Genomic DNA, 11772 nt, shown 5'->3' on the forward strand with positions numbered 1-11772 from the left:
AGAAAAAAAAATGAGCAAGCAAAAAACCAGAGATTTTGTATCAGAGAAGGCTATTTAAGAAGGTTCAATAAGTGGGAAAAACTAGAAGGCTTATAAAGAGCAAGAATTATACTTTATGATCTTAAGCCAGTATCAAAATACCTTTTATAAGAACATGAGTTCCAATATAATACAGATTCATTAATGGATGCCACATAAGTTGTAAATCAAAGCTCAAAAATAGTATAAACAAATGTTGAAAAAGCATTTTAAAAAGCATGTGTCCAAAAAAGTAATTTGCAACAAAATTTTCTATTTTGTTTTGACCATGTTTAGAATGAATAAAAATTTCTAGTTGAAGAATTATCTCTCTTTTAAAAGCAGTTAAAAAATATGCCAATAGACATTATCCTGATATGAACAGTTATTCTGATATTTATTTTTCTTAAGGGAACTTGTGATAAAATGTCATATGCTATCTTAAAAGACTAAGACAAAATACTTGCCAATTATTTAAAATTTAGAAGATAGAGTTCCAATAGCTCACTCTCAATACTCAATTATAATGCACCTGAAATGATCATGGCAATTTGCTATTACAGAGCAGAGAGGGACACGAGGACATGTTCCCTTATGAAGTCATACTGACAATCCTTTTCAATGAGCCAGGTGAAGGATTCCTTTAAAAGAATCCTACCCTAGTTGAGGCTAGGGTCATTCTTTCAAAGGCCACTCACTCCATCTTCAGTATTTAACATCAAACCCCATAGGGCTAATGACTTCATTGGCATAATGTTGTCTTTCTATTTTAACATACCTGATGTCAGACAGATCAATTATCTATAACCAGAGCTTTAGGTGGCTCTAGCACCTAAGAGAAAAAAACAGTATGCCAGGCTGTAATTTGGTATAAGAGATCAAGGGAAAAATAAATCAATTGTTGCTCATGTATCTAAGGACAGTGATGTAAATAAAATTCTATAAATAGATTATGAGATGTAAAAACACAATAGCCCCAATTCATATCTTTTTATAAAATCAACTTTTTGCAATGAACCAATTTATTTATTAACTAAGTTTAAAATAACTAAACATCTCCTAGCTAGGAGGTTGCCCATCATCTCATACTTCTCACATAATAATTGACTGGAGGTTGCCACAGAGAAATCTCAAATTACTATCATTATTTTATCTTCCTCATGTTACATAGGTGCTTTTCCTTCAAAGCAAATGACCACAGTTTAGTCCCAGTTTACAAATATAGCTAGAAACTTCTATACATCAACTTTTTTTTTTTTTTTAGTTTTTGCAAGGCAAATAGGGTTAAGTGGCTTGCCCAAGGCCACACAGCCAGGTAATTATTAAGCCTCTGCAGCCAGATTTGAACTCAAGTACTCCTGACTCCAGGGCCGGAGCTCTATCCACTGTACCACCTAGCCGCCTCTATTCATCAACTTTTAACTACTAGTCATGCTCAAATTACAAATTATTACTTTCAAAATTCTTTAAAAAGCATTAGAACATCTAAGGTGAACTTAAATATCTAACATGTGTTAATGATTCCAATTCAATAAAGCAATGATAAAAAACAACCAGGCATTCAAGTCAATCAACAATATGAGTTATTAAATTTTACAAAATAATATCTCCATCATATTATATATGAATCCACAGATTACCACCTCTTCAAAGCAATCACATGTTAATTCTAGGTTTTAAAATTACAGTATTCAAACAGCTTACATGTTAATAAAAGGTAGCCAAAAGCTGTAAATATAATTTCTTTGAAGTTAAAAAGATCACATAATTGATAAATACATCCTATTCATCAATAAGTTACCTTACACTGGGACCATTCAATTGCTATTTGCTCATCAATCAGAGCTGTCTGCAGTTACCCTGAGAAAGTCCATATTCTTGATTTCTTTAAAATTAAACATACATTATTAATTTACATTGAACTTATCTTACTTAAAAATCTCATTCTCCTTAGAACAAAAGCAAAATGCCATAAATGCTTGGCAATGTTAATACATTTTCTTATTTCCAAATAACAGATGTTATGATTTTACTTTTAGTCATATACATATATATATATATATTCCATTCCATAAACATTTTAATAAAGATTATTACAAACTTTCTTCCTTTTCCAACAAAAGACCTTGTGAAATTATTGACAATGTATTATCAATATCAGCTTAACCTCAAAACAAATCATTACAAAATTTAGTGCAGTATTTCTCTTTCCCAAAGGAAATCAGTAAGTATAATAATTATATATGATTCAATGTTCCCAAATTCTCTGACATACAATTTATTCCAATTATATTTTCCTTCTTAATGACACATATAAATTCTCAAGACTTGTTACAGAACTTTCAAAAGAGACTATATTACTCTCATTTAGCTCTCAGTTTCTTTTTTAAACACAAGGTGGTTACTTTTTCCTATCAAAGGCCTTCCCACCCTCTTTTCAAAGCTTCTTGAGGACAGAAAGTCTACATTTACTAAACCTTAAAGTCTTAATTAACATAAGTTGAATACAGCTGTCAATCAATATTGGGTTAACAAAAAACAACTCACTGCTGAGATTTCCCTAACTTTGCACCTTAACTTTCAAATGTACGAAAGGCATTTATTCAGATTCCCTAGTGGGGGTAGGCTCAGATCCCAACCTCATTAATTACTTAATTTTAAATTAGATCATTTTAAGCAATGAAATTCAAAACCAAAACTAAAAGGAGTAACATTTAACTCAGGTAACTGTAACTATTTCAGATCTGAACTACACACACACACACACACACACCTCTTTTGTATAAAGATTTCAAATTTACCAAAGTGAGATTTTTGGACACCCTGGCTGGTACCAAAATCTCAAAATATAGAAGCATTTTCCCACCTCGGCAGCCCAGTGGAGAGATGTAAAAATATCCTATTGATGTTTAAATATATACACACACACACACACACACATTTATATTCTATTTATTATATTATAGTTATTATGCTATATATTATATTAATTATATTATATATATTTGAATGTACCAACTAAGACTAGAAAAAAATAATTTTTAGAATCAATCAGAATTTCTTGAGGAAAATCTTATATATTTATTAAGATTTTGAAATAGCCAATCAATAGTTAAAATTGAATGCATTCTTAAGTAACTCTATAAAGTTCAAATCCAGTTACTCTATTACAGAGATATTAGTTATTAGCATAAGTATAATTAAAAGATAAAATCTGAATTTCCCAGTCCCAGAAAAAGTTATCCCCCCCTTTTTAAACTAATTGACCATGAAGACTTCTCAATCAATCTGTCCATTTCCCCTTTCCTCTCCCAAAGGTGGGGCTTCCTCAGCCCAGCTAAAGCCTTTAGGGAGTGGGGCTTGGAAGTGATAAACACCTGTAGTCTAAGGAAAATGTGGTCGCCCAGCCAACCCCCTCCTCCACAAACCAGAAAGAAGGCATGGGGGGGTCTCCTATTTTAAACAATGGGGCTAAAACAAGTTTTGGGGGGAATCATACCCTTCCTGCAGTGAAGCATGCATTCCATCTGAGAGATTGTTTTGAGTTTCTAAGTTCTACAAAGGAAGATTTTTCCTCCCCCCCCCCCCCCTGCAGAGGGTGGGAGCCACTGAGAGTGAGAGAGCATCCCAAAAGGAGAGAGTTCTACCCAAAGCAAAGATAATATCCAGGAACTCAAGTGTTTTGCTAATCAAATCTAATTCCTTCCAAGGAGAGAGCAGGAAACTGAGGGTGGAAGTCTTTGGTACCAAATTTTCCCCATGTTTTAATTCTCCTCACCTTCTAGATAGGCAAATATGTCAAATTGGATGTTTACCAAACATCCTTCCATAACAACCCACCACTTCACAGTGGGGGTCTAAACCAAACACCCCAGCACTGCCATCACTGGTTAGCCTGAACAAAGCATAGGACAGGTCCACATAAGGGCAGCAGAAACCAAACAAGATTAGCACCTGCATCACGTCTGAGCCAGGCCTCTGCTAATCTTTCACCATCAATCTGCTATTCCTATCCAGGGGTGAAGGCAGGGAACAACCAGGAAGGAGGACTAGAAGTCCAATAATTTTCCTACTTTTCTAAAAATCTAGGATGTAAAAAGGGATGTGCTTCTCACCTATGGAGCTTGATCCAGTTTCCCATGTCTGGGCAGACAATATCCTGACTGGCTCACCAAATATGTAGCTGCTGGCTACTTGGGTTTGATTACTGCCTGGTAAAGAATCATAACTCAGACCCGGGAATGCAGGTGTGAAAAGAAAATGAATATTTATTAAAAGAAATTACAACACATAAGAAAGCAATAAGTAGAGACAGAGATAAAGGAACAGTCAACAGAGTTGACTGGGCCAGTGAGTCAGAGACTACTGGCCTGGAGCAGAGGTCCCACCCAGATTTTTATGGTTTTACTCCTTATCCAGAGGGCAAAAGGTGAATTCTTTTCCCCCTTACTGGACCCAGAATTAGGTAGAGGGTTGAAGCCAGAGATCAGTATACAAATTTTACATTAAATAATGAAACAATAGTAGTTGATTTACATCTCAAGAGTGGAGGCCCTCCACTCAAATTAACAAGATTTAACAGCCTTTAAGATTACAAATTTTGTTTTTGATAGTTCACAATTCTCTATATCTTTTCCCTGCATCATTAACACTACCAGGTCTGTAATCCAAAAATTCACATAGCAGCTCTTTTTTAATGGCAAAGAACTGGAAACTAAGAAGGTTTCCATCATTTGAGGAATGCCTGTGCAAAATATGTATAGGAATATAATTATAAACTATTATACTTTAAGAAATTATGAATTAATCAGTTTCAGAGAAAGCTGGGAAGATTCATTTGAACTGATACAGAGTGGGGTGAGCAAAGCCAGAACAATAATTTTTGCAATAAAATTATAAAAACAAATGACCATAAAACACTTGAGAACTTGAACGCAATGACCAACCATAATTCCAAAAAAATCATGATGAATCCTACTGCCAGAGAGGTTATGAACTCAGAGTACAGATTGAAAATTATATATGGTGCCATATTTTTTTGCTTGATTTATTCATATTTGTTACAAGAGTTTTCTTTTTCTTATTTTTTCCTCTCAGTGATAAAGATGGGAAAAGGTAAGAGAACACTATAACATTTTTGTTAATTGAGAAAAAATTAAGTATATTTTTCTTTTTTAGAGTAAAATTTTTTTTAAAAAATAGATACATTATGATCTCATATCTTCTTCACCTTTCTTTCAATTTTTTGACTATGATAACATGGTCTGTTGTGGAATATTCTTTGCAAAAATCTGTTCTTTTTCCAGACTTTGATAGAAGAATATAATGATTATTTTTTCAGTCTTGTTACACTTTTACTCCCTTCTATATTTTGCAATCCACTGGCACTGACCTCTTCCTGTTCTTAAATAATACTCACTCAACTGAACATTTTCATTGATTGACCCCAGACCTGGGAGTTACATCTCATCTTCACCTTCTGATTTCCTTGACTTCCTTCAAATCTCAGCTAACGTCCCACTTTTTCAAACATTTAGTGCCTTGCTTCTGAGATTATTACCAATTCATCCTGAATAAACTTTATTTGTACATAGTTATTTGCATATTGTCTCCTCCATTAAACTGTGAGCTCCTTGATGACAGGGAGTATTTTACCCTCTTGGTTTCCCTAGCTCTTAGAACAGAGTGAGGCATCTAGTAGGCTCTTAATAAAGACTAGTTAATAGGAGTGGCTAGGTGGGACAGTGGATAGAGCACTGGCCTTGGAGTCAGGAGTACCTGAGTTCAAATCCAGCCTCAGACACTTAATAATTACCTAGCTGTGTGGCCTTGGACCACTTAACTCCATTGCCTTGAAAAATCTTAAAAAACAAAGACTAGTTAATAGAAAAAGGATAAAGAAAAGAAGAGCGGGAGTAGGAGATGATGATGGCATTCATATAGTACTTTAATATTTGCAAAACTTATTTTGGAGCAAATAGGTGGCACAGTGGATAGAACACCCTCCCTGGAGTCAGGAGTACCTGAGTTCAAATCCAGTCTCAGACACTTAATAATTACCTAGTCGTGTGGCCTTGGGCAAGCCACTTAGCCCCATTGCTTGCAAAAACCTAAAAAACAAAAAAACCCTTATTTCATATATATATATAACCTCGGGCATGTCACTTCATCTTGCTATGCTTCAGGTTCTTCATTGGGAAAATGAGGATAAAAACATCAACTAACTCCCAGAATTGTTAGGATAAAGTGGAATCATATTTCTGAGGCATTTTGCAAAACTTAGAGTGTGAACCTTAGTGAAAGCTAGCTCTTGTTTGCCCCTCAGAATACCCCTTTAAATAATAATTGCAGGAATTGCTATATCCCGTTTTTTGAGGAAACTTTGGCTCAGGAAATTTAATTGATTTATTCAAGGTTACACTATGAAATTCCATAAGTAAGAGTCAAATCCAGATTTTCCTGACTAAATCTAGCCCTCTATCCAACATGCCATGTTTAAATATATGTGATATAGTAATATTACACATGAGTATTAATATGACATATAAATTATATAATTAAGATAATATTTGTATCTTATAGATCAATAATGTTTTCCACTATATGCAATTATGTATATACACAAAGAAGTAATATACAATGTAAGTTGCATTTAACCTCCTCATATTCATCAGATTGGTTAAGATGGAAAATGGAAATGACAGATGCTGGAAGGGATGTGGGAAAATTAGTTACACCAATGGACTTTTGATAGAGCTGTGAACTAATCCAATCATTCAGGAGAGCAATTTATATTTATGCCTCAAAATTTATAAAACTGCATATGCTTTACAATTATTCAGTCTTAACCCAAAGAGAGCAAAGAAAAAGGTAAAGGACCCATATATTCAAAAATTATTTATAGCAGTTCTTTGTGGAAGCAAAGAATTGGAAACTGATGGGATACCCATCAGTGAGCTCTAAGAAATGATGAAGGGAATGGTTTCAAAAAAATCTGGAAAAACTTTTATGAATTGATGCAAAGTGAAGTAAACAGAACCAAGAGAATACACAAGAATAACAGTAAAAATAAATAAAAATAACAAACAAAACAAACAAAAATAACAGTAAAAATAAATAAAAAAGCTAATCAGCTATAAAAGGCTTGGTAACACTGCTCAGCTCAATGGCCCACCACAATTCCAAAAATCTCATGATAAAAAAAAAAATCTATTCACCTCCAGATAGAAAACTGTTGAACCTGAAGTACAGGTTCAAATATACATTTTCTCTTTTTTTTTCATAATGTGTTTGTTGCAGAATTTTGTTTTGCATGACTTTATATTTGTAGTGTGTTTTCTCTTCTCAATAGGAGAGCTAACTTGATAAACATGGGCTGTAAAATGAAACTTCATTGAATGCTGATCATTTATTTCTATTTTTCTAGGAACAGTTATAACTACAAATGCTTAAATTAAGTGAAAAAATGAATATGAATGAGCTACTTAGGTGTTAACATTTGATAGATTATTGTACCTGGAATCAGGAAGACAAGTTCCAATACAGTCTCAGGCACCTACTAATTGTTGTCCATCTCAGTTTCCCCATTTGTAAAATGGGGTTAGTAATATTACTATCTCCTTCCTAGAGTTGTTGTGAGACTTTTGAAAAAACATCCAGACATTAAAGCACTATGTAAATGCTAGCTAGTAAGGAAGAAAAGGAAAACATCTATTTAAAAGTTAACTATCTGTGTAAATTTTATATAATCTGTTCTAATGATATTATCAATTATTTTAATTTGGAAAATAGAATCTGAGAGAAATATATTAATAACTCATTTTTTATAGCACTTTAACATTTACAAAATACTTTCTGCACCAAAGTTTGGACCTATTTAACCTGAGAAACCTGGGGTTTGTAGAATTGGAACAAATTTTCCATGGACACATAATTAGTGAGTCCTGACTTTAGAGGCCAGGTCTTGCTACCATGTCAGATGCTGGTTCTACTATGTACCACATTAGCTACATAATGGAAAATAAACTGAAGATGCAGCTATTACAATGCAAAGGACTTAAAATTACATCACATTTTCAGGCATTACAATACTAATGAATAGTTTTTATTGTTCATGTGTTTCAGTCATATCTTCATCACTCCACCTGGAATTCTCTTGGGAAAGATACTGGAAGTTTACCATTTCCTTCTCCAGCTTATTTTACAGAAAACAAAACTAAAGCAAGCAGGGAGGAAAGTGATAATGGCAGAGCTGTATCTAGTGGTGCTATGTAATACAGGTTAGATTGTGGAAACAATTAGAGGTCATATTTTATAACAATTTAGAGGCCACTACTGACATCATGCTTTACAAATATTATCTCTTTTGATCCTCACAACAAGCCGATTATCGTCCCCATTTCATAGATGGGGGAACTGACACAGACAGGGTTAAATGACATGCCCGGAGTTATACAGCTGGTAAGTCTCTAAATCTGAATTGGAACTCAGATCTTAGTATCCCTAGTCCAGTATGTCATCCCGCTGCCTAAATATTCTCATTGTCTCATTTTATTACTGAAGGAATCCTTAAAATTTAGGTAAATCCAGTGATTTACCAGGGTTAAATAGCCTATTGGTGGCAGAGTTTGAGTCAGTACAGTGACTCCTTGTTCCTTATTTACTACACTTCCCATTATGCCATGTGGCTCCCGAATTTTTTGAGCATAAAAATCCCTTTGTAATGTCAAAAATATTTGTAGCTGTACTATTAGTTGATTGAGAAAATACATAATGAACAAAAATGCAGATTAGAAAGCTATTTGACTCTTGATAATCACAATAGCATCTATCTGCATTTTTAAAAAGTAAAACATGTCAGAGACAGAACTATATATTCAATCCTCATAAAATATATTTGTTTCTTTATTTTTACTGAGTTCATGTATAGTACTGCTTTGCAGCTTTCAAAGATTATAAGTCTAGTTGAAGTTATGAGAGTTTCAACCTTAAATCTCATGTATCATCGAGCTTGTTTCACTTATTTAGATTTCAGGGCAACAAATGCAGATAATCCAACTGAATTTGTGTTTTTATATAAAAACTTGTATATAAACAGATGTGACCCAGGAAGTTTGGAATCATGCTTCTAAACCATTCTGCTTCAGAATACTATGCCATATCTGATATTTTTAATACTTGATCTAGTTCTCTTTTTTCAAATCACTTCTGAGGAAAAATATTCTTTTTTTTTAATTCATCTTTTGTCCAACTATAGATTAAGTCTGTTAAGAGTTTCTGTATTAGGTTTCATTTCTATGACCACTGCTTTCTCCCTACTGTTTCTGGCATTCTTCCATAATACAGCTTCATCAGGGCAGCTAGGTGGTTCAGTGGATACAGTACCAGCCCTGGAGTCAGTAGAACCTAAATTCAAATCTGGCCTCAGACACTCAGTAATTGCCTACTTGTGTGACCTTGGGCAAGTCACTTAAGCCCATTGCCTTGCAAAAATAAAAAAAACCAAACAAGTCTTCATTCATAATAAAGCTCCAATCTATTTTCCACTATGATAAAAAGAAATCGTAGATCTTAATTCCAGCTACATGTGCAGAACTTCCCTTGACATCATGAAAAATTTAAAAAATGATAAATATTAATGCCTGCTCATTGATTTGTGATATATATGTAATTTCCATTTGATTTCAGTCTTTGTCAGCTGAATTGGCATTTTTACTCTTAAATATGGGAAAGATGGAAGGTGACACTGTGAATTGTGCCTCACCTTGTATTGTATAATCTCTTACAGAGTTGAGTATGTACAATAAGTATGTGCCTGTTGCTATTTCTCTGTATGTCACCACTGTAATGTTTGTAGACCCTTTTATTACATATGCTTATTTTCCATAGTCTAGATGATACATTTCCCATATGTGTATAAGATATTTAGAGTTTTTTTATCTTGATTTTAAACTCCTGAAAAAAAACCACTGGTTAAGACAGCTAGCATATCTACCTTGCTAAAGAGGGTGTGCCTGTGCTGCCTCTCTTGGGTTCATACAGTTTGTGTATGACCCTTATACTGTTTGTGCCTTCCCAGTCATGGACTCTACCACATGTCACATTGTCCACAGCATCCCCTCTCCCATCACATGGCTACTATTCTAGTTCTGGCTCTCATCTTCTCTCATCCATATATCCCAAACTTTCTAGATTTATTATCAGCTTTTTGGCTTCTGTACAAGCTCTTAAGCTAATTCAGTGACTTACCAATTCCCTTAATTTCATTGGTATTAGCATGATTGGAGGGTCCAGGGGGAATGAGTAGGAGTACAGAAGTTGGAAGAGTTGTGAATCTGCAGTCAGAACAGTTTGGGTCAGATCCTAGTTTTGCCACTACTCTTAACCTCAAATGAAGACTTACAAGTGAGGGATTGGACAGATTCAGTATAGAGGAGAATTGTTAAGGTCTGGAACTAGAGGATGAGGAAAAGATGAAAGATATTGTGTGGGTACTTGCAGTGATTGTGAAAGAATGTGTAAAAGATGACATCAAGGTTACAAACTTGAGAGATTGGAAAATAATGATTCCTTTGATGCAAATAGGGAAGATTGGAAACGGAAGGGGTTGCGGGAAAAGATACTGAGTTCTGTTTGAATCTAAGATGTCTCTAGGAATGTCCAATTCAAAATGTCTAATGGACAATTGGTTATTTGAGATTGAAGCTTAGAGAGACTGGGAGTCCATCTTCATAGATATGATGATGATGATGATGATATAAGAGAAAGAGAGAAGAGGAGAGAGGAGAAAATAGAGGGAATGAGGGGAGAGTCAGTGGGATATAGGGGAGAGAAAAGAGGAAGGAGGGAGGGAAAGAACAAAGGGAGAGGGAAGACAAGAAGGAGTAGGGAGAGAGGAGAAAAATGGGAGAAGAGAGAAGGATGGGAGGGATAGTGAAGGGAAATGGGAAAAAGGATACAGAGATGGAGAGGACAGGTGAGAGAGGAGACAGGAGGAGAAAAGGAGGGGAAGGGGAAAAAGACAAAATGAAGGAAATGTGAGGGGGAGGGGAAGAGAGAGGGATAACAAGATGGAGAAGAGAAAGGGAAAATAGAAGGATGGAGAGAGGGGGAAGAGAGAGATTGCAAAGGGTTAGTGAGTGATTGAGAGGAGAGAAATTAATCAAGGCAGAAAATGTAAGATTATTTTTCCCAGAAATTTTGCCAAGAAAGGGAGGAAAGAAGATAAGATTAAAACTTGAGTTTTAATGAAAGTTTCTATCCTCCCTTGCCTCCACCTACTCCAAACTTGAAGGATGGAGAGACTTAGACATGTTTGAAAGTAATGGGAAAGGAAACCAGGATAGGTAGAGGTGGGATATTCAAGGAGAGGTTATAATTAATGTGCTGGAAAAGATAAGGATGAAATCAAGGACACATATCGAGTGGGTGCCCCTGACAAAAAAGGGTCATTTTATTATCAGATAGTGGGGAAAGGCTAAGGGAGTTGGAGGAGGGGTATGACATTAAATAGTTGAGATAAAGAGTTCATTTCAAAATGAGCTGACAAATCTTTTTAGGATATTCTAATCTAGGAATCAAGAATGTGTATGAATTCACTTTAGAGGCTGTCTCTTGAACTGAAGGTATTTAGGGTCAAAAAATTATTTATACTTTATTAAGGTAAGAAGGAAATTGAGCAGTAACATGGGGCTAGATTTCTTTACATTTTCTTCTAGTTTTTCAGTATTTTGGTTTTGTTTGATGAAATCTTGT

The sequence above is a fragment of the Macrotis lagotis genome, chromosome 5 (assembly GCF_037893015.1).
Source record: "Macrotis lagotis isolate mMagLag1 chromosome 5, bilby.v1.9.chrom.fasta, whole genome shotgun sequence".
Classification (NCBI taxonomy): Eukaryota; Metazoa; Chordata; class Mammalia; order Peramelemorphia; family Peramelidae; genus Macrotis; species Macrotis lagotis.